Source organism: Eumetopias jubatus, unplaced genomic scaffold, assembly GCF_037043125.1.
Source record: "Eumetopias jubatus isolate StellerSeaLion01/CBP00866 unplaced genomic scaffold, mEumJub1_p1.0 scaffold_3, whole genome shotgun sequence".
In the NCBI taxonomy this organism is placed as follows: domain Eukaryota; kingdom Metazoa; phylum Chordata; class Mammalia; order Carnivora; family Otariidae; genus Eumetopias; species Eumetopias jubatus.
The window spans coordinates 10,442,109-10,466,952 of record NW_028274809.1 but is presented as its reverse complement, the minus strand read 5'-3'; the positions used below and the strand labels follow the sequence as shown (position 1 = coordinate 10,466,952).

Here is a 24,844-nt window from a genome sequence, read left to right as displayed (position 1 = left end):
GTCAGGTGGCTGTTATCACATCCATTATAGGAATTGAGAACAGACTCAACAGGGAGGTCAGATACATTTTGGAAGGTGTCCCAGCCAGCAAGTATAAGGTCAAGGCTTAAATCTGTACCATCGATTCCAGACCTTTCCCACGCATAGCTGAATACTGTCCTATCGTCACTGCATTGGTCTATGCACCAGAGACGCACGCAGGGTGCCCTTCACCCCGACTCTAAAATAACCCCAACAACTGAGGTATTTTGCTTCTTGCTCCAGGTTGTGTGGTTTGTCTACCTCCTCTCTTAAGGTCTGGCTGCCTTCCTTATCGGCATCACTGACTGTTCTTTTGGTTCATTGATTCTAATTTCTTTTAGTCTTAAGAATAACACCAAATGTACTCAAATAAGGTTTCAAAATAGAGTAAAAATATCCTTCCTGAGAGCTGAAAGTATCTCTTGTCCATAAAGTGCCCAATCACTCATGAACAGACTTGAAAACTTTGATAGGACGATTTTTCACCAGGACTGGAGGTCCTTGATGTTTGGGATTTCAGTTCCTCATACATAATAGATGCTTGACTGTTCATTGAATTAAGCTGACTTCATAAGGGGCTGCTTGAAGGCAGCCTTCAAGGAGAGTCCTCTGAAGGTAAGGGGACCTCTTCCCCTACCTCCTTGTCTATATCTGAGGATCTTGTGTTTTGCTAAGACAGCTTCATAGTGACTCACACATTCTTCACCCACAGATTCTTACTAAAGGGGATACTGGAACAGAATTTGGAGGGCAATTCCCAAGCCAGAAGGTGAGTAACGGGCCCCTAAACCTCTCAAAATGGAAAGATCATCTGAGCCACTCCTGGCTAAAGGACTCTCTGGGCCAATTTCCATTTCCACCAGGGGCCAGCCTGCTTCCAAACAACGTCTGGGCTATTCATAGTTCAATGTATGAACATCTGCAAGGTCAAAACTCTAGCTAATGAATCGATAATTGTTGGAGACAGGTGACACAGACACGGTGGTGTGCCAAATTACTCTCACTTTGATATGTGCTTGAAATTTTCCACAATACGAAATTATGTGGTTTTTATTTTAAGCATCTGGCTGAGAAGAAAGGAAAGTGAAAACTTCGAAAAATGAGACTCACACTCCACATGTGGGCACAACTCCTCCCTGTGGGATCCGCTAGCGCCTTTACTGCAGCGATGTTGTAGAGAACCTTATGTGCGCGTCACTGAGCCACCCCCGGTGTGAAGTCCCACTCCAGAAACTTCTTTCATCTCCAAGTGCCAGGAAAAGCTCTGCTTGCCCAACAGAACTGACTGCTTGCTTTCTCGGGTGGGCAACAAGAATCATGTAACTGAGCATAGTTCCCTCTAAACAGCAGAGTCTTCTTGAAGCTCAGCCATTTCTGTGCCAGGGGAAGGCTGGGCTGCCTCTCAGCTTCTCCAGCACAACGGGGTCACGAGCAGGACACACCCAGCCCAGGCCTCGGGCGAGGAGAACAATTCCTGCTTATAGAGCCTATGGGTAAATATTCAGAAGACTTCTCTAAACGAGTTCTCTAGATACCAGCAGGGTCAAGATGTAGAGTCTTGTTTCCCAGCAATAGAAAGCTCTGTCACTTTTCTGCTCTTAGTTAATAGGAGAGATCCAAGTGCATGTTAATGAAGATGATTCCCTGAGTAGGGGCTTTCTGCAGACCCTTTTGCTGAGAGCTTACATCGTCTTAAGCAGACTTTCAAAAAAAAGAATGCAGTGAGTCCCCACTGTCTCATGTAACAATGAAGGATCACTCAGATTCCAGCCTGAGCTGTCCCATCACCCCAAAATGCACTGACCCTGAATCTGTAGAGATAGGAACCCACAGAAGCCCCACCCTGGCAAGGACCTCAGCCAACGATCTATTATTCCAGCTCCTAGGAACCCGGCTGGGTGGTCGCCTGGGTCTGAAATCACATAGCTGATGTTAGGAGTTAGTTGGACAGGTAGGTAGTTAGGGCCAGGGTCCTCAACAAGAAAATATGGAGTCAGGACAGTTAAGATAAAACAGCGCTAACATCTTGTTTTGCAGCTTAGACAGGACCACACTGACATTCTGCTTTGCAGCCTTTGCAGAAATGACTTCTGCAAAACGTCCTAAAATAAGACAATTTGGGGCACCTGCGTGGCTAAGTCATTAAGCGCCTGCCTTCAGCTCAGGTCATTGATCCCAGGGTCCTGGGATCAATCCCACATCGGGCTCCCTGCTCAGTGGGAAGCCTGCTTCTCCCTCTCCCACTCCCCCTGCTTGTGTTCCCTCTTTCGCTATGTCTCTCTCTGTCAAATAAATAAATAAAATCTTTAAAAAATAAATTAAAAATAAGACAATTAACCACAAAGCATTTGCCAATATCATGGGCAAGGGGCAATTAAGACCCAAGCCCCCAGATGTCAGCCAAAAAGGATCATCAGCACAGAGACATTAACCCAATAGGTAGACAGATATATGCCCAAAGCCCTGATTGGCATGACTCAGCACACCCTGATTGCTGAAGATAGCTCTGCTCATAAAACCCCCTAAACTTAGAAACTCCGGGGGCAACCCACTCAGGGCTCCCTCTCTCTCCAGGAGCTTTATACTCTTGCTACACTTCAGACTTTGCTTTGCTGCCCCCCACTCTTCATCTGGTATACTCTGTATTCTTCGAAGCAGCATGACCAAGAACCACGGGCACTAAGGGGACAAAAATCCTGTAACACTGACAGACACTAAAACCTAGATAAAAAGCAGTCATCAGAGCACACATTTTTTTTTTTAGATGAGTTCTTTTTTTTATGTTATGTTAATCACCATACATTACATCATTAGTTTTTGATGTAGTGTTCCATGATTCATTGTTTGCGTATAACACCCAGTGCTCCATGGAGAACGTGCCCTCTTTAATACCCACCACCAGGCTAACCCATCCCCCCACCCCCCCTCCCCTCTAGAACCCTCAGTTTGTACATTTTCATTTGATTCAGCACAGGTGAGCCATAACGAATGGGCCAGAAGACCAATCCAGCATGGTCTTTTAGGCAGGTAGAAATTAGCCTTTTACTAAAAACCCAGATTTGGTATTTCAAGAGACAGAAATGATTATTTGGATATAAATTTAAGAGACTATCTGAGAATTCTTGTTATGATGTGAAAATCCCTACACACGCCTCTTCCTGAGCCCAGGCCACACAGGGACCCCTGGAGCCCAACCAGAGAGACAAAGTTTTGCCCCCTGCTGGGAACACAGTAAATTACCTCAAAGGAAAACTCACTCTGAATTACATTTTTTAAATTCTTGTCTGTTGGCCGGGTCTTACTGTTCATTCACTACACATGTAATTTAAACAACATGCTCGCATTGCTTATGGCTTATAATCTTACTTCCCATTAACCTTAAACACACTATCTCTCTTCTGTTTGGATTCATTAATTGCAAATATAGCAGCTTATAAAAAAAAAAGTAAGCTTAGAGAACATGCAGATCATCTAAACATGAAATTCAAAACTTGACATTCATGAATTCCTAGAATTTATTTCTTTGGCTTAAATGTTAAATTCTGAAAAATACTAACAATAATAAATGAGCCTTGCTCTTTCCTTCCAAAGGACACTCAAGTTTACTTTATTACTCAAGGGGGAAGAAAGTAAATGTCTTTGAGGAAATTTTGTAAAAGGCTTTCTCTCTCAAAGTGGATATATGGATTGGCAGAATGGAGACATTCAAAAGCAGTTTCTAGCCATATTCTGGCAACTTCTGTGTTCTCAGCATGTTGAGCACAGCCATAATTAGCCATATGATTTCCATGTAATCAGCCTGAATCTTCAGTTCACCAGTATCTGTGTATTTATTTGATGAAAAGTGCTAATCCATTAGCAAAAGTAAAGTTTGACTTTAAAAAAAATGAATGTCACTGAAAATTCATCTTTTATTGAATTTCCCTATAAAAAAAACCTGCCTGATCCCACAAGTAAATGACATACCATTCTAATTTCTTATTTTAAAATTCTATTTAATCTTCTAGTTATTTCCTTTGCTACATGAAAAGAAAATGGTAAAGAAAAAGCTTTAATAAAATGGACACTTTGATGTATAAATTATTGATGAGAAGGACTCACTGAAGAATAAAGATCTTTCCTACCATCTTTCTCAAATTACCTCAGATGGAAAACCCACTTTGAGTTACATTTTTTTAAAGATTTTACTTATTTATTTGAGAGAGAGAGAGCACAAGTGGGGAGGAGAGGGAGAAGCTACCTCAGCAGGGAGCCCATGGGGCTCGATCCCAGGACCCGGGATCATGACTTGAGCCGAAGGCAGATGGCTCACCGACTGAGCCACCCAGGCATCCCTTAAGTTACAGTTTTAAGTGTAAAGCAAAGATGATAAACCAGTGGTAACTCCTAAAGATGGGAAACCGATGGGGACAGGGCAGGATACCCAGCCATCATTTATTGAAGAAAGGCCCCACCATATGCCAAGCACCATTCTGAAGATCCACTTAATCCTCCCAACAGTCTTGCAAGATCAGAATGATTTTTCTATTTCACCAATGAGGAAACAGTTCAGAGACTTTAAGTAACTTGCTCAAGGTCACACAGCTAGTGTGGAGGCGGATTTAGTCTCTTTGCAAAGACATCTCTTACAATTTAAGATATTCAGAAATGCAAGGAATTGAGTTACAAAGCATGAAGGGTGCAGTTCAAACACCATCCTGAGAAGGGGGATGATAGAAGCATTTATGCACTGAGTGAGAATTTGAAGGGCGATGGCTTCCAAAGGCCTCTTGAAATCTTAGATCTGACGCACCTCGGTTTCAGTCCCATGGAAGCCACAAACCCCCCCCAGCCCTCCCCTCCTGCAAGTGACCACATGCCTCCCTGAGGTGCTAACAACCACCTCATGGGTTTCCTTCCCACTCTCACCGCATTCATGTGCTAGGGCTGCCATAACACAGGACCACAGACTGCGTGGCTCAAACAGTAGAAATCTACTATCTCACACTTCGAAAAACCGGGAAAATCAAAACTCAGGTGTCAGCAGGGTTGGTTTCTTTGGAGGCCTCTCTCCCTGGCTCAGATGGCTATACCTCCTCCCTGTGTCTCCACAAATATTTCCCTTTGTGAATGTCTGTGTCCTACTCTCTTCTTCTTGTAAGGACGCCAATCATATTGGATAAGGGCCCCACCCATATGACCCATATGACTTTGTCTCACCTTGATTGTCTCTTTTTTTTTTTTTAAGAATTTAATTGTCTGTCTGTTTGTTTACTTAGAACGACAGCATGGGGGGGAGGGGCAGAGAGAGAGAGAGAGAGAATCTCAAGCAGACTCCACACAGAGCACAGAGCCCAATGCAGGGCTCGATCTCATAACCCTGAGATCACAACCTGAGCCGAAACCGAGTCGGTTGCTTAACCGGCTGAGCTACCCAGGTGCCGCTTGATTGTCTCTTTAAAGGCCCAATCTCCCAATACAGTCATATTCTCAGGTACTAGGGGTGAGAACTTCAACATGTGAGTTTTGCAGGGATACAATTCAGCCCAGGACAGACATGCACCCTCTCTGGCTTATTCCTCCAACTATTTTCAGGGCAATCTTCCTTAAATGCTGCTTTTAGTCCTTCACAAATATTTGATGCTTACGTACCAAAGTCATTATCCTACAGGATACACAATACTCATTGAACAATAGCCACCTGGAGAGTTTGGAAATGCACATACAGAGACATTTAAGGCAGAGTTCATGTGCTCCAGGAATTGACAAGCTAGTTAGAGAAACAGATCTGTGTCACTGTCATTATCACTATCATCTTCATCACATACCTTTACTGAGCACTCAGTAGAAGGGCTTTGCAAAATGCAGTTATCCTCATTGTTTATTGTTATCCCAGGGTTATACTTGAGGAAACTGAGGCACAGAGAGGAGGAGTCAACTGACCAAGGTCTGCTGCCTAATAAGTTGAAGAGTTGAAATCTGAGCCCAGGTAATCTGATTCTAGGATCTGCCCTCTATTCAAAGAAACTACATTACAAGTAAACCATGGTGCTCAGATAGATGGGGAGACCACACAGGAGCTGCCTGCACCTGGCCCATGTTAAAGGTACAAAACCCACTTCCTCAGAGAGAACGCCCGGCTCCCTGCCCTGTTTCAAACACTCTGGTGGCTCTGGGTCTCTCCTTAGGTCAGTCCTGGAGTGGCAGCTTTTGTCCTTTTAGGGATGAGCCATTGAGGACTCAAGACCCTTGTCACCATTTGATACCCAAAATCTGGAGATGGGGAGACAGTCCACCTACTGTGTGATGTCCACCTTAATGACAGGTGTCCTGCCAGACACACTCGGGTGTATGGTCCTCCTTTCTTCTCTCCTTCCCCTTCCCTGTTTCCCTGTTTCTCCTCATGCCCTTTGGACTCGTCATATAGGTGGTTGATTACATTCATGGGCCATAGCTAACCAAAGTGTGTGTGCCCCACTTCCAATCTTTAGCAGTCTGAGGGTCTCCCTCTGTACATGTACAACTAACCCGGCTTTATTTTCCCATCGGACCTATAATTTTTCTTTGCCTCTGTCTTCCCATCTTCTTCCTCCTCTATAGGTTGTTGTGTAGTTTATGTACTTCTGTAGAGAGGCTCAAATCCAATCCAAGAGAGAGATGGGGAACAAAGAAGCAAAACACAGAAGAGCTGATCTAAGGGATCAGTTCAGCCTTCCTTATGGAAGGTAAAAGCAATTTAACAGCCCTTTGCTCTCCTATTGAAATAAGAAGGTATCATAGGTGAAATAATAGGTATCATAACCTGAACTCCAAAAGTTTTGTCTTAATTATATAATCTCTGAGACCATAGAATTTGACTAAAAACATTTCCTCAGTATTTGGAGAGGAAAAAAAAACTATCTTTTCATTTTATTGTCAAAGATTTTATTCAGAGTCCCTGATCTAATGAATGCATTCCTTACTTTATTGAATTTACATCGACACACATTGAAGTAAAACCAGCAAAGGTGGGAAGGCCCTGTCATTCATTCTAATTAAATCTTATCTCATTAAACATTTGCTGCTTTCATCATTTTAATACTGAACAAAAGGCAGGTTATATCTAATAAATGTGTTTCTCCAAGATAATTAGAAAAGAATCATTCTAATAATTTCCAGGAAAAGTTCATCAAAATATCTAACTTAGGGTGGCAAAAGAATTACTTAAGTTCACAGGCATGATGAATCTTGCTTGCTTTCAAACTTTTTATTAATCTATAATATTCACATGAAATTATCTCTTCCATGGAATAGTTTAATCTTCCAAGTCTGAGTAAGAAAGAAAAGTCTGCATACAGGTTTTGAATATAGGAACATGAACACCGCTCATATCTTCCTTTCAAAATTTTTTGGTCAATGTGTCATATTTTAACCATTTTGACACTGGTAGTTTCTTTTCTAATGCACGTGTGACTCTTAGAATAAGATACTGGAGTTAGGTTCTTTCTTCGGGAAAAAAAAAAAAAAGTCGTACTTAATTCCCCAGAGCCTCAGTATCCCCCATCATGGGATGGGGTGATGAAATGTGCATGTCAGAGGACTGTGGACTCCGGAAGTCCTTGGGCTAAGCAGAGATCCATATAAGTGCTGGAAAAAAACATTAAGTTCTTGGGCGCCTGGGTGGCTCAGTCGGTTAAGCATCTACCTTCAGGTCAGGTCACGATCCCAGGGTCCTGGGATCGAGTCCTGCATCTGGCTCCCTGCTCAGTGGGGAGTCTGCTTCTCCCTCTACCCCTACCTCCTGCTTATGATCTCTCTCTCTCTCTAATAAATAATAAAATCTTAAAAAAAAAAACCATTAAGTTCTCTTCCTCTTTCATGTGCATAACCACCAGTACACCTTATCATGTGGCTGCCAAACACGACAGTCCTGTGTGGGAATCAATCTTCAATAACGTTTCCTAATTATAATTTTTAGATGCTCATGTTGGAAAGGGAAAAAAAAAAAACAACCCTATCAGCTGGCCCAAATTCCCGTCTTCTCTGAGGGATGCATAAATGGGCTTTTGCTATGGAACAGGGCTCCAAGTCATTTAGGTCAACAGATGAGTGCTTCTAGAGCTTCTCAGGCTCCCCTAAAATAAAAGTAGTTGTTTTTGTGTATTTAGCATAACATCTGTCTCAGATGATTGGCTCAAATGACACCAGCCTCCCCTGTTTCTAAACTGGGGAAAAATGAAAACCAAACAACAGGGCTCAGATTTGCTAACAAATCTCACCTCCCCAAACCCAGCTCCTTGTTCTCATATCCAACACCTAGAATGATCTATGATTCTCTCTCCTACTAAAACCAGCCCCTTAGAAAACTAAGTTACTCCCGTTTTAATGACAGAGAAAACCTTAGTGTGATACCATTTTAGGGACATTTGCATTTAAATAGGAAATCAGGCCTTTATTACACAGGAATGAAGCTCAAATAACAGGTTTCCAGGCATCCCTCCAGGCTGGTGTGTCAAGAAAATTGGGGATGAAAGGACCTCCCTAGACATCCTTGAATCTTACACCAGCAAAGCAACCCCCCACCCCCAGCCCACTGCCTTCCGTCCAACAGCATGGGCAACTACAGTGAACCAACGTCAAGTTACTTTTATTTTTTTAAAAGCATTTTTTAAAAAATCAAGAATTTTCGGTTCAGAAGACCTTCATAATAAAAATTTAAAAATAAATTTCTCTCTTCTCACTACTGCTGGCTGATAACCATGGTTTTTCTTATTTTTTAGAAGACCCTTTTGACAAGGTTCTCTTTGGGGAACAAGTACATATTCATGAGTATTTCTGGCTAAAAGTGATATTTGTCAACAATTTTATTTTTTTTAACTACAAAACTAAAAATACAGGTAGCTAAGCCGCACTTCAGAACAATGGGTAAGAAGTAAGGCAAACAGCCAATTGCCCATTTATCTGTGGCCAATGCACCAACTCTTGTCGTAGCACAGGTCTTAAAAATAAAACAAAACCAAAAAAAAATGCTAGTGTATAGAGGACATGCTCGTGACTTGGATTCAGAAATTCTAGTATCCACTTTCTCCCAACAATTATCCTTTAAAATTGGAACTCTGAGAGGGAAATTAAACATGAGTGTGGCCCCAAATAATTTCCACTACGGTCAATTAAAGTCAGTCGTGCAGGCCAGAAGCGTTCCTGGGTAGTTCAAAAGAGGATGAGTGGAAGCAGAAACTTCCAAGGATAACAGGGTTGGAGCGCCAAGTACAACAAGGACCACAGGAAGGAGGGGGGTGATGGAGGTACAATGCCATTTTTATTGGTTGGGGACCATAGGTGCCATCTTTTATTTGTAAAGGACTTTACAAAACACTTCCACACAAATGATCTCATGTCAGATTCCACTGGGATGTTTGCCAGCACCTATCTGGAATCTGGGCTAAGCCCCAGTCTTGCACATGCCTCGGCTCAGTGATGTGGCCACTGTCTGTGGCTTGGTGACATGAACACTGTCATCATTCCCATCGTTGGGATAAGGCCCATCTCCTTAATGGCCTCCCGGCTCCCTGTTAAAACCCCTGGCTTTCACGGGTGCTAGTTGCACATCACTGTGATTGTAAGGCTCTGGGGAATTAAGCGACTCTGTTTCAGTAAGTGCCAGAGTCGGACCTTGACCTCTGATCTGCCTCCATGTGCCCGGCTGCCACAGAGCCACGAAGTCTCATACTTCATCAGCCTGGTCTGGACCAACGTGTAAGTCCACACTGACCTTGTCTGGACCAAGGACAGGGACTGCTCTCCTCGAACACATGGGTATTTGCTGTCACCTTGAATTTGCTCTCCAGCTAGATGACAAAAACGATGCCTTCAGATGCTCCCTACTGATCAAAATGCAGCTGAATGTGAGTGCCTTTAGAAGTACTATAACATTTTGAAATTTCAGCCCTTACTGAAATCATGTAAGTTAATTCCCGAGAGTCTCTATATCCACATCCAAAAATTTGGGTGAAGAAAATGTCCACGTCGCAGGGCCGTGGTCAGTGGAAGATCCTTTCTACCTGGATTCAGCAATGCAACTGATGTCTCCATTCTGTGTATTTCAACCAAGCTGCCTTTAATGGAGTATATTTGATTAAACTGAAAAATGAATTGTTCTTTCGGTAGAAAATGGAAGTGTAATATTATACTAATCTAAACATGGAAGCCCATTCTTCTTCCATTTGTATTTATATTAGCAACCTGAAAGAGCCCTGTAAGCAAAAGTCATTTAATCTGGTAGCTATTTCTGATTTTACGTATCACAACATAGTAACTTTTTTTTAATCCCCCCAAATTTTCCATGTGTAAAGAAACCCCCAAAGTAGAGCAGCAAGCTTTGGTTGAAAATCAATGAAAATAATTCAAGCTTGGAGAGAAGTGATTGGATTCCAGGACGAGTTCCCACAGTCTGTGACCTTGGCCGGTCGGGCAGCTTTGCCCTTAACCTAATCCAAGTTCAAGCCAACCATGACCTTTGCCACTCATCTCGCTGAAGGCGCTCTTTCTGTTCCAGACACCTACAAACTTCCTCAGCACATGGCTGCATCATCACTTCAATGGGGTATTTTCATGACATATAAGTCGTTCTTTCCATATTTCAGTTTCTACTGAACTTTAATGCCCCCTGTGTTAATTTGCTTGATTTATACGACTTCATTCGACTCTCTGTCACTGACACCACTGGATGGTGATTACCTATGCTACTTTGCTCACCAGCTCTTAAATATATACCAGATTAAACCAAGACCAGATAATGACAAAGAAAAAGGACATAGGTAAAATGTGATAAAGAAAGCATGTAAAGAAGTGAAAAAAAAAAAAAAAAAACTAGTAGGAAAGAAAAACCAAAATCATTCTAGTAAAGTTAGGAAAGCAGTTACTGAATTACAATGAAGAGAGAAAAAGCAAAAATTTTTCAGTTTTTCTACAGATATAGAGCTAAACACACATGCATCATTATTTATGGAATGTACAAATGGTACTCTAAGCTGCTCAGCATTTCCTGTGTTCACGTGCTTCATTTTCCCACCGTTTCCAGCCAAAATCTTGTGACTGCAAAAATAAGATGTATAAATGATGGTTCTGGTGTCCTACATAATTAATGACCTTTCTATTCTGGAAAACTCTGGAACATTCTACATTTGCTGGGGCCTCTGCACACTCCCAGAAGCCTGTCACACCAGCATCCTCCGTGCCCTTCCCTCCACACTTAAGCCCTAAATGAGATCTCCCTGCATATATTATCTAAGGTTAAGACACAGCTTGGATTTTCTGCCCAGAATCATGTGGAAACCATGTACAGTCGTATAGAGGAGGGTCCTTGCCTTCACGACGATGGCCCCTGGAGGCCTGCAGTAACGTCCCTCCGTATGTCCATTACTGAGCACCTGCTGGATTCCAGGGAGAGCTTGCTCCTTCCCTTCTTCCCTTCTTTCTCCTCCGTTCCTTATTGACTCAGAAATATCCTATTTAGCTTCAGAATTACTAAACTAGAAATTATCCACTGGTGTGAATGTGGGAAAGACTGATGTTGGCGGCTCCGTTAAACGCTGATCTTAGCCTCCAGTGCCCATTACAGGAAAGGAAGTTGAGTACAGAGTGAGTTCACTGTTGCTGCTGAGTAACAGACAGGCGGGTTTGGCCCAGTTTTCTTGGGGTTATTCTTAGAGGACAAAGAAAAGGCAGTCTGCAGGAAGAAACCCACATGATGGCTCATGATGGTCTGACAGGTGTTGGGGTGATGCCTGACCTGCCCCTTTGTCCTGGAGGTGGTAGCTTCCTGGCCAGCTGGCAGTCAAGGCAGTATCACGGGACCATCTCCTCTAAACCCATTTACCTTACATTCCCTGGAAATAAACAAGGCTGGCAAAGGATACCCCAGGATTGAGCAGGTAACCCAGACCTGATTCTGCCCTGAACAGAATTCCCATATGACCCAGAGACTCCATTCCTTACGTATACACTCAGAAGAACTGAAAACAGAGACTTAAATACTCGTGCACGCATGTTCTTAGCTGCACTATCACAATAGCCAAAAACTGAAAACAAACTGAATGTCCATCAACAGTAAACAGATAAACAAATTATGGCATGGCCATACAATGGACTGTTACTCAACCATGAAAGGAAGGGAAGTACGGACACTGGGAATAACATGGATGAACTGGAAGATGCTATGTGGAGAGAAGGAAGCCCGTCCTCAAAGGTCACAGACTGTAGGGTCCCGTTTATATGAAATAGTGAGAATAGGTAAGTCCCTAGAGATAGAGGCAGACTGGTTGTCACCAGGGGCTGGGGGCAGGAATGGGGAGTGACTGCCGCACCGGGACACATTTCCTTTTGGCGTGACGAAATGCCCTGAAACTAGATAAAGGTGTTATCAACCAAGAAAAGAGGCAGAGCTAAAACAAAAGCATTTATTTGGGGTCTCAGAATTGCAATTTGGAGAGTACAGATTTCTGGTAGCAATCCAAATTGTACATCCCGGTCCCCCGCGCAGGGAACAAAAGTCAAGGGGTTTTAAAGACAAAAGGGAATGCCTGTCTATGTAGTTTACAAAGAATTTTGATGGATGTTGGCAGAAAACTCATCTGAACGGAGTATAAGTGGTCTCTAAGGCGATCACTAAGCAAAATCTCTTAATGTAGCAGGGTTCAGGCGTGCTGGCTGAGTCCCTGGAATATGTGCGGTATGGCCCAGATCAAAAGCTCCTGCTTCCATCACTGAGGACGGTGAGGATGGGCACAAGGCCCACCTCCTTAAGGGCCTCCTGGCTCCATTTTAAACCCCGGGACATACACGACCATCTCATTCCACCTTTCGCCGGTGCTAATTACACCACTGTAAGGGGACTAGATGCCCCCTGAATTGTTGACCTTACAATGGTTACTTCTGTATCTTATGAATTTCATCTCAATTTAAAAAAAAATTGTTTAAAAATTCTATCACCCCCTGTCTGACGTCACTTGCCTCAGAGAAGGACGCTTTCCTCTCCTTCTCTGAAGCCCTCCTGTATATCTCTCCTGATTCTATCCCCTCCAGGATCTTCATCCATTAATTACGCCCCACAGGCCGCCCTGCCTCATCTTCTAGCTTCCTGGCTCTGGCCTACGTCGACACGTCAATGCGATTCATCCTTACTCTAGAAGCAAACCCTCTTCCTTTGATTCAATTTCCCACTTGGAGCACCATCCACTCTCTCCCTCCCATTCGGTGCCAAGTTTACCAAAAAGGCAAGGCACACTGCTTACCCAAGCTCTTCCCTGCCGCCTATAATCCGGCTTCCTCCCCATACCAACGCTGTCCTCCCTACAGCAAGATCCTGGAGTGAGTTATTGCCTCTTCTCCCAGGAAAGCAGGCTGATGTTCTGAAAAGCAATCTGCTCCGTTTTCTTGTTATTGTTTACTACCTAAAGAGCTTACAACAATGTCTAATAGAAAGGTCCTTTTAACCACTTTAGATTTCTGTGATTGTCATTGGCCTGCTTTCATTAATCTTTTTAACGGGATTTTAGGATGTGCTCCGTTTGTTTTTGATTTGGCTCTTTGCGGAGGCTGACAGGGAAGAAAGAATTAGACAAAGAGGCAAGGGAAGGGACTCTGCCTTGGGGACCCCCGTGTGCACGGGGCTGCTGATCTCAAGGTGGGCATGGTAGTAGGTGGAACTGGTCTGAGACCCTGGGGGTGAGGGTCAAGAGGCAGACAAAAACGGGGACTTGTCAAATTGGCCTTCAGCAAAATGACCTAGAGCTGTTACAAAGAAGCCATTCAGAGAATCACCCCAGAGGAGAGACAAAAGTTGCAAAGTGGTTTTCAAGGTCACAGACAGAAAAGCTGACCTTTCAAAACCAACCTGGAGGTGGTCAGAAAAATAGGTTAAAGGTACAGAAAGTAAAGAGAGTCGGAAGAGAAAGGGTCAAGGCCAAGCCTGGACCACGGCAGGGCTTCCTGGACCTCGGGGGGTAGGGGCCTGAGACCATTTCAGGGGGTCCACGAGGCCAAAACTATCTTATAATAATATTAAAATGTGATGTGTCTTTTTCACTCTGTTGAAATTGGTACTAAAGATGCAAAGCAAAGGTGAGAAAAACTGCTCCTGCCTTCACACAAATCAAAGCAGAGACTTTGTGGCAGCAATCAATGCCTCTTCACTGTCATCAGGCATTTGCTAGGGCAAAAAATGCTAGTTTCACTTAGAATGTCCTTGATGAAGACATAAAAATTTAAAATTTTATGAGATTTTAACCCTTGAGTGTACATCATTTTGACATTCTCTGTAACAAAATGGGAGGTATGCATAAAGCACTCCCACTGCACCCCCCCCAAAGTCAGGGGCTGACCTCAAGGAAACACACAGCACAGTTGTTTGAGTCGTGCACTAGCTCACTTTTCACGGAACACCTTTTTTCCTCAAAACAATGACTGACAAACTAGAGTTATTCAGACTTGGCTATTCAGCAAATATTTTCTCTCAAATGAATGAAGTGACCCTGTCATATCAAGTAAAACAACCATTAGTTTTTATCAGGGATAAAATTTGAACTTTTCAGGAAAAATTAGAATTTTGGGAAATTTTTATCTTCCATTATAAACTTGACCAATTAATTCCCAATACTTCAAGACTTTCCTGGTGAGACTGGGTGGTAAAATTAACCACCCATGTGATTTTTGTTGTTGTTGTTGTTAACGTATAATGAAATGTGTCAACCTTGGAGAGCTCTGTATAACTCCAGTATTTTCCAAATGACCAATGTGTGAAGTTATAAAAACCTATTTAGGGGTAGAAGATCCAAAATGTAAGACATATCAATGAATGGCTAACAGTACAAGAGTTCATTGATATGGTTTCAAATTCCTGCATTCAATTAACCTTTAAGAATTTGCCACTTATCAAATTTTAAAATATTACAAGAAAAATATCCAAAATTATCTGAAACAGCTATTAAAACACTCCTCCATTTTCCAACCAACTATCTGTTGAGGCTAAATTTTCTTCGTACACTTCAACCAAAACAACACATTGTAACAGACTGCATGTAAAAACAAATGTAAAAATCCAGCCGTCTTCCTTTAAGCCAGATATTACAGAGATTTGTTAAAATGAAAACAGTGCTTCTTTTCCCACTAAATTCTTTCTGCTTTGAAAAATGTAATTACTTTTTGGGGTGCATGGGTGGCTCAGCTGGTTAAGCATCTGCCTTCAGCTCAGGTCATGATCTCAGGGTCCTGGGATCGAGTCCCGCATCAGGTTCCCTGCTCAGTGGGGAGTCTGTTTCTCCTTTTCTTTCTGCCCCTCCCCCCACTTGTGCGCACCCCCCCTCTCTCTCTCTCACACACAAATAATAAAATCATTTTTTAAAAAAAGAAAAATATAGTTACTTTTTATTTAAAAACATCTTTTATTTAAAAGGTGTTAATTTATGTTACCATGCAATGATGAATTTACTAATTAAATATTTTTAAATTCCTCAGTTTTAATTCAATGTGATAAATACCAATAGATACAACCCAGTAAACCAAAGCTCTTTGGGGTCCTCAGTATTTCCTAAGACTATAAAGGAACCATGAGACCAAAAAGTCAAAAACCACTGGGCGAGGTGAAGCCACACTGTTTTGTAACTAAAACCACAAACACCCCATCCAGGGGACAAATCCTCCAGTGAGTCTGTAACTCGGCAGGCAGAAAATGGGGCCAAGCTCTGAAGAGAAAGCACCAGGAGGGCCAGCAGGGAGTTATTTTTGGACAGAAGGACTAGAAATCTCCACTAATACCATGAAGAAACCCCCCCCAACTCTTGCCTGCCATGAAGACATTGGTCACACACCCAGAGCCCACTGGTGTGTCCCTTCAGTTTGGGGAAGTTGTACTATCCTACTACCCCCTAACACAGGACTTTCATTCTGAATCCACCTAACACTCCACAACTCAGAAGGATAAGCTGCAAAGCCCGAAGCGATTCTTAAAACCTAAGAGGATGTCACAGAAGGAACAGGGCAAATTTCATCATCAAACTAAAGCTTTAATCTCCTCAGACTTCAGGGCAGAAGATGAGTCCATTTATACCAACGCTGTCTTCGGAGCAGCTGCTCAGAACAGAAAACCATGGTGGGAAAACAATCAAAGGGGTTTATTTCCCACTCAAAATCTGAAAGAAGTAGCAACCTGCCTCAAATGGGCACTGGCTAAATATTTAATTAGAGGCTGAGGAGGGCGAGGTAGTTGGGGTGTCTGGGAAGATGTGGGCATCAGGCAAGGCGCACATTTAGTGATTTCCAATGCCAGTTTCTGACTTGCAATACCAGGAAAGCGGGGACCCTGGCGCTGCCCTTCATCCTTGTTTTGTCAGAGTGAAGCCCTGTGCCTGACACACAGAGGTGCTCCTGACAGATGAGGGAAAAAAACGTGAAAAAATAAATGAATATCCAAGATGAAGAGTGGAAGAAACTCCTTTTGTTGTGAGCAAGCGCAGCAAACAGTTTCAGACCCCTAAAGAAGAGTGACAATGTGCCACCCCACAGGATGCCCTCCCCAGGAACAGCCGGTTAGCAGCCTCGTTCCTGGAGGCTCACCCTCAGCTCGCTGACTTATGGGGTGTAAAGTAGGGCACAAGGATGAGAGGTTTTAGGGAGAGGAAAGCACGCTCACCAAGTTCCAGAGTGAGGATTTTCTTCTCGCGGGCATAAAAATCTAGCCAGAGCCTTCTTTTTGTGTTCTACAAATTATCAACTAAAATCTAAGAATGCTAGTTATCTGTCTCCAATACGGAGTTAGGAAATTAGTATCTCTGCTCTTGGTAAAGACCAAGAGTCGTAACCCACAGAGTGCAAAACTCGGGGGCTGAGAAAAACACCTGTTCCGGGAGCTTATTTATCATATAATCGTACAATCAGAAGTTTATAATTCCTGTGGATCTAATTACTGCATGATGACTATAGTTAATACAGTATCGTATATTAAAAGTAGATCTTAAAAGTTCTCATCAGGAGAAAAAAAATTTGTAACTAAGTGAGGTGATGGATGGTAACTAAACTTACCAGGGTGATTATTTCACAACATACACCTGTATCAAATCATTACATTGTACTCCTAAAACTAATGCAATGTTATATGTCAAGTGTATCTCAGTAAAACTGGGGTGGGGGGGGAAGTAATCTAAAACAAAGAACAGTGCCCAGGCTATATGTAAAGGGTTGCAGGCCACACCTATAGGGGTTTTCTCTTTCCTTGCTTTCCTGGGTTCACCTGTATTCTGATTTTCTCAAAGTTGGATCTAGAAGAAGAGAGTCCCCAAGAGCTTAGTCCCCTGTATGTGTATGCCTTCAGCTTAGGTCATGATCCCAGGGTCCTGGGATCAAGTCCTTCATCAGGCTCCCTGCTCAGTGGGGAGTCTGCTTCTCCCTCTCCCTCTGCTCTTCCCCTCCTGCTCGTACATGCTCTCTCTCTCTCTCTCAAATAAATAAAATCTTTAAAAAAAAAATCACCTCCATTCTCAATTCTTTGACCCTAGACATATCACCAGTGATATAATCCTCACCCTAATATATTTGGGATGCCAACAACAAGGCCTCTACAACTGTCTGCTACCAGGAGGACATACATTTCAACCTTCTAGAAAATGCTAACACCAAAGAGAACCATGACGAAACATCTATCCTTTGGGACATAATTTACAATTATTTCTTTAAATCATTTAAAGTAGACTCAAATACACTGTCCCATTTTTGTGTAAGCAATATAGGATCATCCTCTGTTTCATATCATGAAAGGCAGTACTAGCTTTTTAATTACATTAGTACCAAGAATTATAATTCAGACATGAGTCAATGAAATTCTCGACAGGCTTATCCTTGACCACTGAAAACGTAACAACTGGGATGCACTCACTTTTATGATCTCTGTGCTTAATGTGTTTCTAATAATTATTATCCTATTTTTATTATCCATAAAAGTACTTTCTCTCTCAGAGGTCCACAGTGCAGTTTCTGCAAGGAAAATCTGCAGGACAGACCATCCATCCCTTGTTAGCAAATAAAGGTATCTCAGGCACCTTCATTGTGACATTAAGTCCAAAGCATCTATCCTCCAGCTCAAAAATGTTTAATGAGCATTGTCAAGAAGCCCTTTATTCAGTCAAGAAAAAGCCCCGCCTCCTTAGAACAATTTCTTAGAATAAAGTTGTCTCTTTTCTCTGTAACGCCACTAACCACTTCTTCACCAAGTAGTTTCCATCCACTGCTCCTCTCTACCCTCTCCTGCTGTGTTTTGTCCCCTACTTACAGGAGAGGCGCCTCCACAGTGCAGGCAGCCCGTGGGGACCTAACCCTGCCACACACTGAACAGAACTAGCAGAAAGCAGCTCTACATCTTGCATGCCAACTGCTATTTTGATGCCGAGGAGGATACAGTGAACGCTTCTGATTCTTTGATGGGCTTCCTGGTCTACCCGATCCCCTGCCCCATTTCTTTCTCAGAACCCTACCAGGCCCCAGGCTTTTTGCAAAGCCTCACTAGGGCCTTTGCACTTACACCGATGATGGTGGGAAAATGAGCTCTTGGAGAAGTGATGAATGAAGGAATATGACATCTACTCCTGCCCTCTGGCACGGTGCTACTTCCTAACCTAAAGAGGAGTTCGCTCACAGTTTCCAACCAACAGGAGGATGGCATCAAAGAGCCCATTGGTTCAAATTATTCTGACCTATTTCTTTTTGAAATGAGAGGAAAAGGATTGGCAAAATTGCTCAAAATATCCCTAAGGGGTTACTATAACATTCTGGGTCACACCGTCTGTGGGACGTCTTTAGATCAGAGACTGTTTTCGAACTTACTAGTTTATGAAACCAAATTCACCATGTCCTTCCCGTGCTCCCGTAACCAAACATATAACTCAAATTATAACATCTAACTTGAAACTCAGAGATTTGATTTTCCATCATACTCTTGTTCTTTTATTTATTTTGTTCATTTGGTTCATAGGCAGTTTTTGAGCATGTCTTGTGCAGAAAGCCCCCTGCTAAGTTGTTACAATGGATACAGAAGGAACCAAACAGGCTCTAACAGCAAGGAACTCACCATCTGAGACTCCACGGGGGAGCTCCCTGTGATCCCATCTCTGAGCCAGGTATTTCTCTGAGCCTCCAAAAGGCACCTGCAGATCCCTCCCATGGCACACATGGCCCTGTGCTCTGATCCACGATTCATCCAGCACCCCACCCCACAACCATCCAACTCCTCCTCAGAGGCCAAGTCTTAGCTGACTGAATGTGTACTCACCAGCACCTGGCGCAGGACCAGGCACAGGACAGGTAATAACTGGGCAGGGAAGTGCATGCAAATAATAACCCACATAAAGAAATATAAGTATAAATCAAAAGTCATGTGTCTCATTAGAAAACTAAAATGTTGGGGTGCGTGGGTGGCTCAGTCGTTGGGTGTCTGCCTTCGGCTCAGGTCATGACCCCAGGGTCCTGGGATTGAGTCCCACATCAGGCTTCCTGCTCCACGGGGGGCCGCTTCTCCCTCTCCCACTCCCCCTGATTGTGTTCCCTCTCTCACTGTGTCTCTCTCTGTCAAATAAATAAATCAAATCTTTAAAAAAAAAAGGGGGGGGAAGAAAACTAAAATGTTGCCAAGCTTGAGAGAGGGAGCTTGCTGCAGGGGGTAGGGACAGCTTTCAGAAGGAAGAAGGTTTGGGGCTGAGCCTGAAATATCGTTAGGAAGGTGAGTGGGCAGGAGGCCGAGGGCTGGAGTAGGGGTGGTGCAGCAGCTAAGCATGCCAGATGGAGGGAACAGCATGAGCAAAACCACAGGGAGCTGAAGGAGGAAGCAGGGGGATGCACAGATAGTAAGGGGAGCTGAGGTTCAAGCTGGAAAGGATGTTCATGCACGCAGCTCAGGGCAGGCTACTCACTTTGCCCTGGGAATGAGATCTGAAATAAGCAAACTTCAGAAATGGGAACTTGTTGGGAGCCCTAATAAAGAGACACATCCTTGGAAATATGAAAAAAAAAAAATATATATATATATATAAGGCAGACAGACTCCTGAAAGAACCGTGTCTCCTACCCAGGCCACATGGGCTCTAGAACAAGGACAGAGGATGTCATCAAGCCAGGGACAAAGCAGCCGGTTAAGGTCAGTGACTTATTTCCAATAAACCAACCCTAACCAGAAGAACTCAGCTGTGAAAACACTAGGACTTCCTGGAGCTTGAGCCTTCGACTTCCAAGAGTAGGGAGGGAGGTAACAGAAGGTCGGGAACTTTCAGGAGCCCAACATGCTAGTGCTTTTCTCATGGACAGGCCCACATCTGGAGACAGAATTAAGACACAGCCTCCAGAAGGGCTTGGGAATGGCTCTCAGACATGATGCCAAATCATTTCTCTCTCAAAAGTCTGAGTAGGTAGCTCCAGTATCCAATTCAAACAGCTTCAGGATGATAGATTCCCAATGCAAGAGGTAGAGAGAATCCTAAGGAACCTCCTAAGAATGGAGACCTGACCCCACTTACTTATCAATACAGACCAGGGCCAACACATAGGAAAGCTTTGAGATAAGTATTGAACCATTATATCACCTATCAGCATTTCTCTTTATTAATTCCACATGACCTTAGCATTATGAACAATGAAATCCTTGAATAAAAAGATGTTGCATATTTGCTTTAGGGAATCAGCAAAAGTAGGGAGATGGTAAGCTCTGCTCCTGAGACTCTACTTTCAGAATGATATTCCATAATCTAGTTTCACCAAATCACCTGGCTGGCCAATGAAAGGCATCATAATCTGAGTGAGGGGCTTGGAATATGACCTTTTTGTCAGTGCCTCAAGCAAATCTTAGGCAAACTAAAACTTTAAAACTATTCCTTTAATTTTGTGGGCAAGGAACGCAATTGGGCAGAAAGGAGGCAACAGTGAAAAAATAGAATCTTGTGATGATTAATTTTATGTGTCAACTTGGCTGAGCCATGGTGCCTAGATACTTGGTCAAACAACATTCTGGATGTTTCTCTGAGGGTGTTTTTGGATGAGACTTACATTTAAATCGGTGGACTTTGAGGGAAGCAGTTTACCCCCCTAGAGAGGGTGGGCCTCATCCAATCAGTTGAAGGCCTGACTAGAACGAGAAGCTGACCTCCCCTGAGCAAGAGAGAACTCTGCAGCAGACGGCCTGCAGACTTCATTGCCAACATCAGCTCTTCCTGGTTCACCAGCAGACCCCTTTGCACCAGAGCTGCATCTCCTTCCTGAGTCTCCAACTCACTGTCCTCCCAGTCAGATTTTGGATTCACCAAGACTCCACAATGAGTAGAGTTACAGTGAGCTGATTCCTTAAAATAAATCTCCTTAATTCATATATAGAAGATAGGATAGGAGATATATATATATATATTCTGTTCCTCTGAGAATCCTAATACACAACCCTTGCACTTGAGAGATGGGGTCCATGGAACCCAAGTGGATCTAAAAAGGCTTAAGGCCCATGCCAGTGAAGAGCCCTGACACTTAACCTTTAATATATTTAGGGAATTACCAAATAGACAGCAGCCAAACCTGGTGACAGAGTTCAAAGAGAAGTAGTGACCACAGTCAATTTTTTTTATAAGAAGAAAAGATCAGAATCAACCCTTGTAACAAAAGCAGTTTTCAAAAACAGAGAGCTCCTTACCGTGTTACAGTAAACATATAAAAAGACTGGATGGCTCAGGAGGTTTAGCCTCCAACTCTTGATTTTAGCTCAGGTCAAGATCTCAGGGTCATGGGATCGAGCCCCACATCAAACTCCACGCTCAGTAGGGAGTCTGCTTCTCTCCCTCTCTCTCTCTGTCTCCTTCTGCCCTCCCCCACTTGCACATGTTCTGTCTCTTGTTCTCTCTAAAATAAATAAAGAAATCTTAAAAAAAAAAAAAAAAAAGCCTTTCTGAGGGTGGAGTGCTATCTAAGGGTGGCGAGCTAGAGCTTTACTGCAGACCACCCATCAGTCGGGAATTGTGAAATCGCCTCTGGCCAAAGTACATCTGCCAGAAAAAAGCTCCATTACCACATGAGAGTAGTATGGGAATCAAGAATTGCTCTTATTTTGACAGATGATCTAATAAAAAGATGTAAAAGTGATTAGAAACAATCACATTAAACCACCAAGAGAGTTCTTTTTGTTTTGTACTACGGAGTGGATTCTTGCATTGGGTGGAAGACTGGACTACATAACTTCTAAGTTTAGGAAACCGTACAAAGAAGGAACCTGATAGCAACAGTCTTCTATGGCCAGCAAACTATTTTCAAGTCACCACGACAACCATGACAACAATCACAAAAAGCCCCGGGAAGTCACGTAGACTCAAAAAGATGAGCCAACTTTTCATTCCTAATCCTGCCACAGGTAGTGCAACTCCTGCCATGTTTTTGTGAATGGGAGGACTGGCTTCCAGATGGTTCTCTCCAAGATAACAATGTTGCGGGTCTATAAATGGACATGGTAATTCCAGCCTAGTCTTTTGCTTAGCATCACTGGGGGTAATTAGAGTGGCTCAGGTTAAGACGACTGGCCACAATTTCCTTCAGTTCACTAAAGGTAAATGCAGGCTTTGAGAGAAGCAACAACAGAGGCTTTGCACACCTGGGGGGTCGGGGGCAAAGGGGGTGGTGGGGCACTCAGAGCTCTTCAAAAGAGCTGGTACCCACAATGAAGCTGTACCTCCTCCAAAATGACCTGCTAAATTTAGCATGGATTCTTCAGGAAGGCTTTTGAGTCCTTTTTTGCACGAAAAACAAAGCACTTTGGCAAGGTTTGCCAAGTTACCTGCCAGGTGCTAAATGCTTCAACTGCCTTTTCAGTGAGTTAATTCTATACCACCAGGCAGAGCCTCTTAGCAAGAGTTGCCATGCAGATGACACCCATGCAAAGGAGGGGTGTAAGCCAGCGACGTGCATGTTTTAAGAAAACATGGTGGGGGTGCCTGGGTGGCTCAGTTGGTTGAGCGTCCCAACTCTTGGTTTTGGCTCAGGTCATGATCTCAGGGTTGTGAGGTCAAGCCCTATGTTGGAGAGAACCATCTGGAAACCAGTCAGTCCTCCCATTCACAGCCTAGAGCCCACTTAAGATTCTCTCTCTTCCTCTCCCTCTGCCCCTCCCCACCACGTGTGCGTGCATTCTCTCCCTCTCTCTGTCTCAAAAAAACAAACAAAGGGGCGCCTGGATGGCTCAGTTGTTAGGCGTCTGCCTTCGGCTCGGGTCATGGTCCCGGGGTCCTGGGATCGAGCCCCGCATCGGGCTCCCTGCTCAGCGGGAAGCCTGCTTCTCCCTCTCCCACTCCCCCTGCTTGTGTTCCCTCTCTTGCTGTGTCTCTCTCTGTCAAATAAATAAATAAAACTTTAAAAACAAACAAACAAACAAACAAAAAACAAATCATGGTGACTGCTGTATGGCTAAAAAGTTTCCCCAGATGGGTCATCCATTGTAAGAGAAAGCACACAAGGAAACAACCACAGTGTCAGTCCCAAATTCCAAGAACAGCCCTCCCTTCCTCGTTTCAGCAATTTCTCTTCCACCACTCTTTTGTCTTTCTCAGGGCTAATCAAGCCCCAGAAGTGTTCACTGGGAATAATAAGGATGAATTTGGGGAACACCAGTGTGTCTCCTCTTCACACTTGGAAGGTCTGATGCTCTTCCAGCTGGGATGGTTGTCTTTCCTCGGGCTTGCTTGCTTCCACTCTCTGGGAACATCCTTATCAAATGAACTCCCCCACGGCTTCCACATCTTCTCTCAGGTTCTATACCCTCCTCAGCCTTGACTGTCACAGCAGAACACTCAATACTCTTTACTTCTTTTTCCCCCCATAAAGTAAATTGATAAATGAAGCTTTCCCTCAGGAAAGAGAGAAAATTGTCCAAGCTGGCCAAGCTGGAAGAAAACCATATTCACAGGACAGGCTTGGCTTTGTAAAAGAAGTCCCAGGCTCTGCCTCTGGCTTAATCCAGGCACCATCCCCTGCCCTGGGGGTTTCATTCTGGCTTTGGTTTACATTCATGTTCCTTTTCAAAGATTTAGCAGAAATTCTTGTTCCACGACTCTCTTTGGGCATTTTGCCCCCTGCAGAGGATATCTCACCAGAAAATGGTATATTTACCCCACCGCAAATTGTACACTTAACACATCAAAATCATGGGCTTTCCAAGATGACCCGAGCAATGCTTGAAAGCATCTTCCAACACCTCCCCGACCGTTGTCCCCCTCCCCACTGCACCAAGTTCACACCACTATAACCGGAGGCACCGACATTACCATAAGGAAGCTTCACCAACGAAAGTTCACCTGCGCTACCCTTAAGATTGGTCTAAAACTGGGGCGCCTGGGTGGCTCAGTCAGTTAAGCATCTGCCTTTGGCTCACGTCATGATCCCAGGGTCCTGGGACCGAGCCCTATGTCGGGCTTCCTGCTCAGCAGGGGAGTTTGCTTCTCCCTCTCTCTCTGTCCCTGCTCCTGTGTGCTGTCTCTCTCTCTCTCAAATAAATAAATAAAATTTTTTAAAAAATTTTTCTGAAACAAACTATGCTCTTTTGGGACTTGGGGGACCCACTTCGCTTTGCACAAACGCCAGTGGACAAATGTGCAGAACAGGGAGAGGGTCCAGGAGGCCTGTGCCCTAACGGAACAGGCCCCCTCGTAAGGGGTGAGTCTCCCTCTCCTGGGATGCTGGGTGGAGCCCAAGTCCACCTGCAAAAGCTGTTTTAATGGAGCCCTCTACCGGGGGGAGTGGGTCTCAGTGGCCCGAGTCCCGTACTGGTCTGCCTCTCAGACTTCTGTCACTCAGCAGAGAACAAGGA

At 43.7% G+C, this 24,844-nt stretch overlaps 1 protein-coding gene across 1 annotated transcript in view; it reads right to left on the bottom strand.

Moving 5' to 3' along the window:
- DNER (delta/notch like EGF repeat containing) overlaps positions 1–24,844 on the bottom strand; it is a 295,345-nt gene that overhangs the window by 109,396 nt on the left and 161,105 nt on the right. The window lies entirely within an intron of this gene.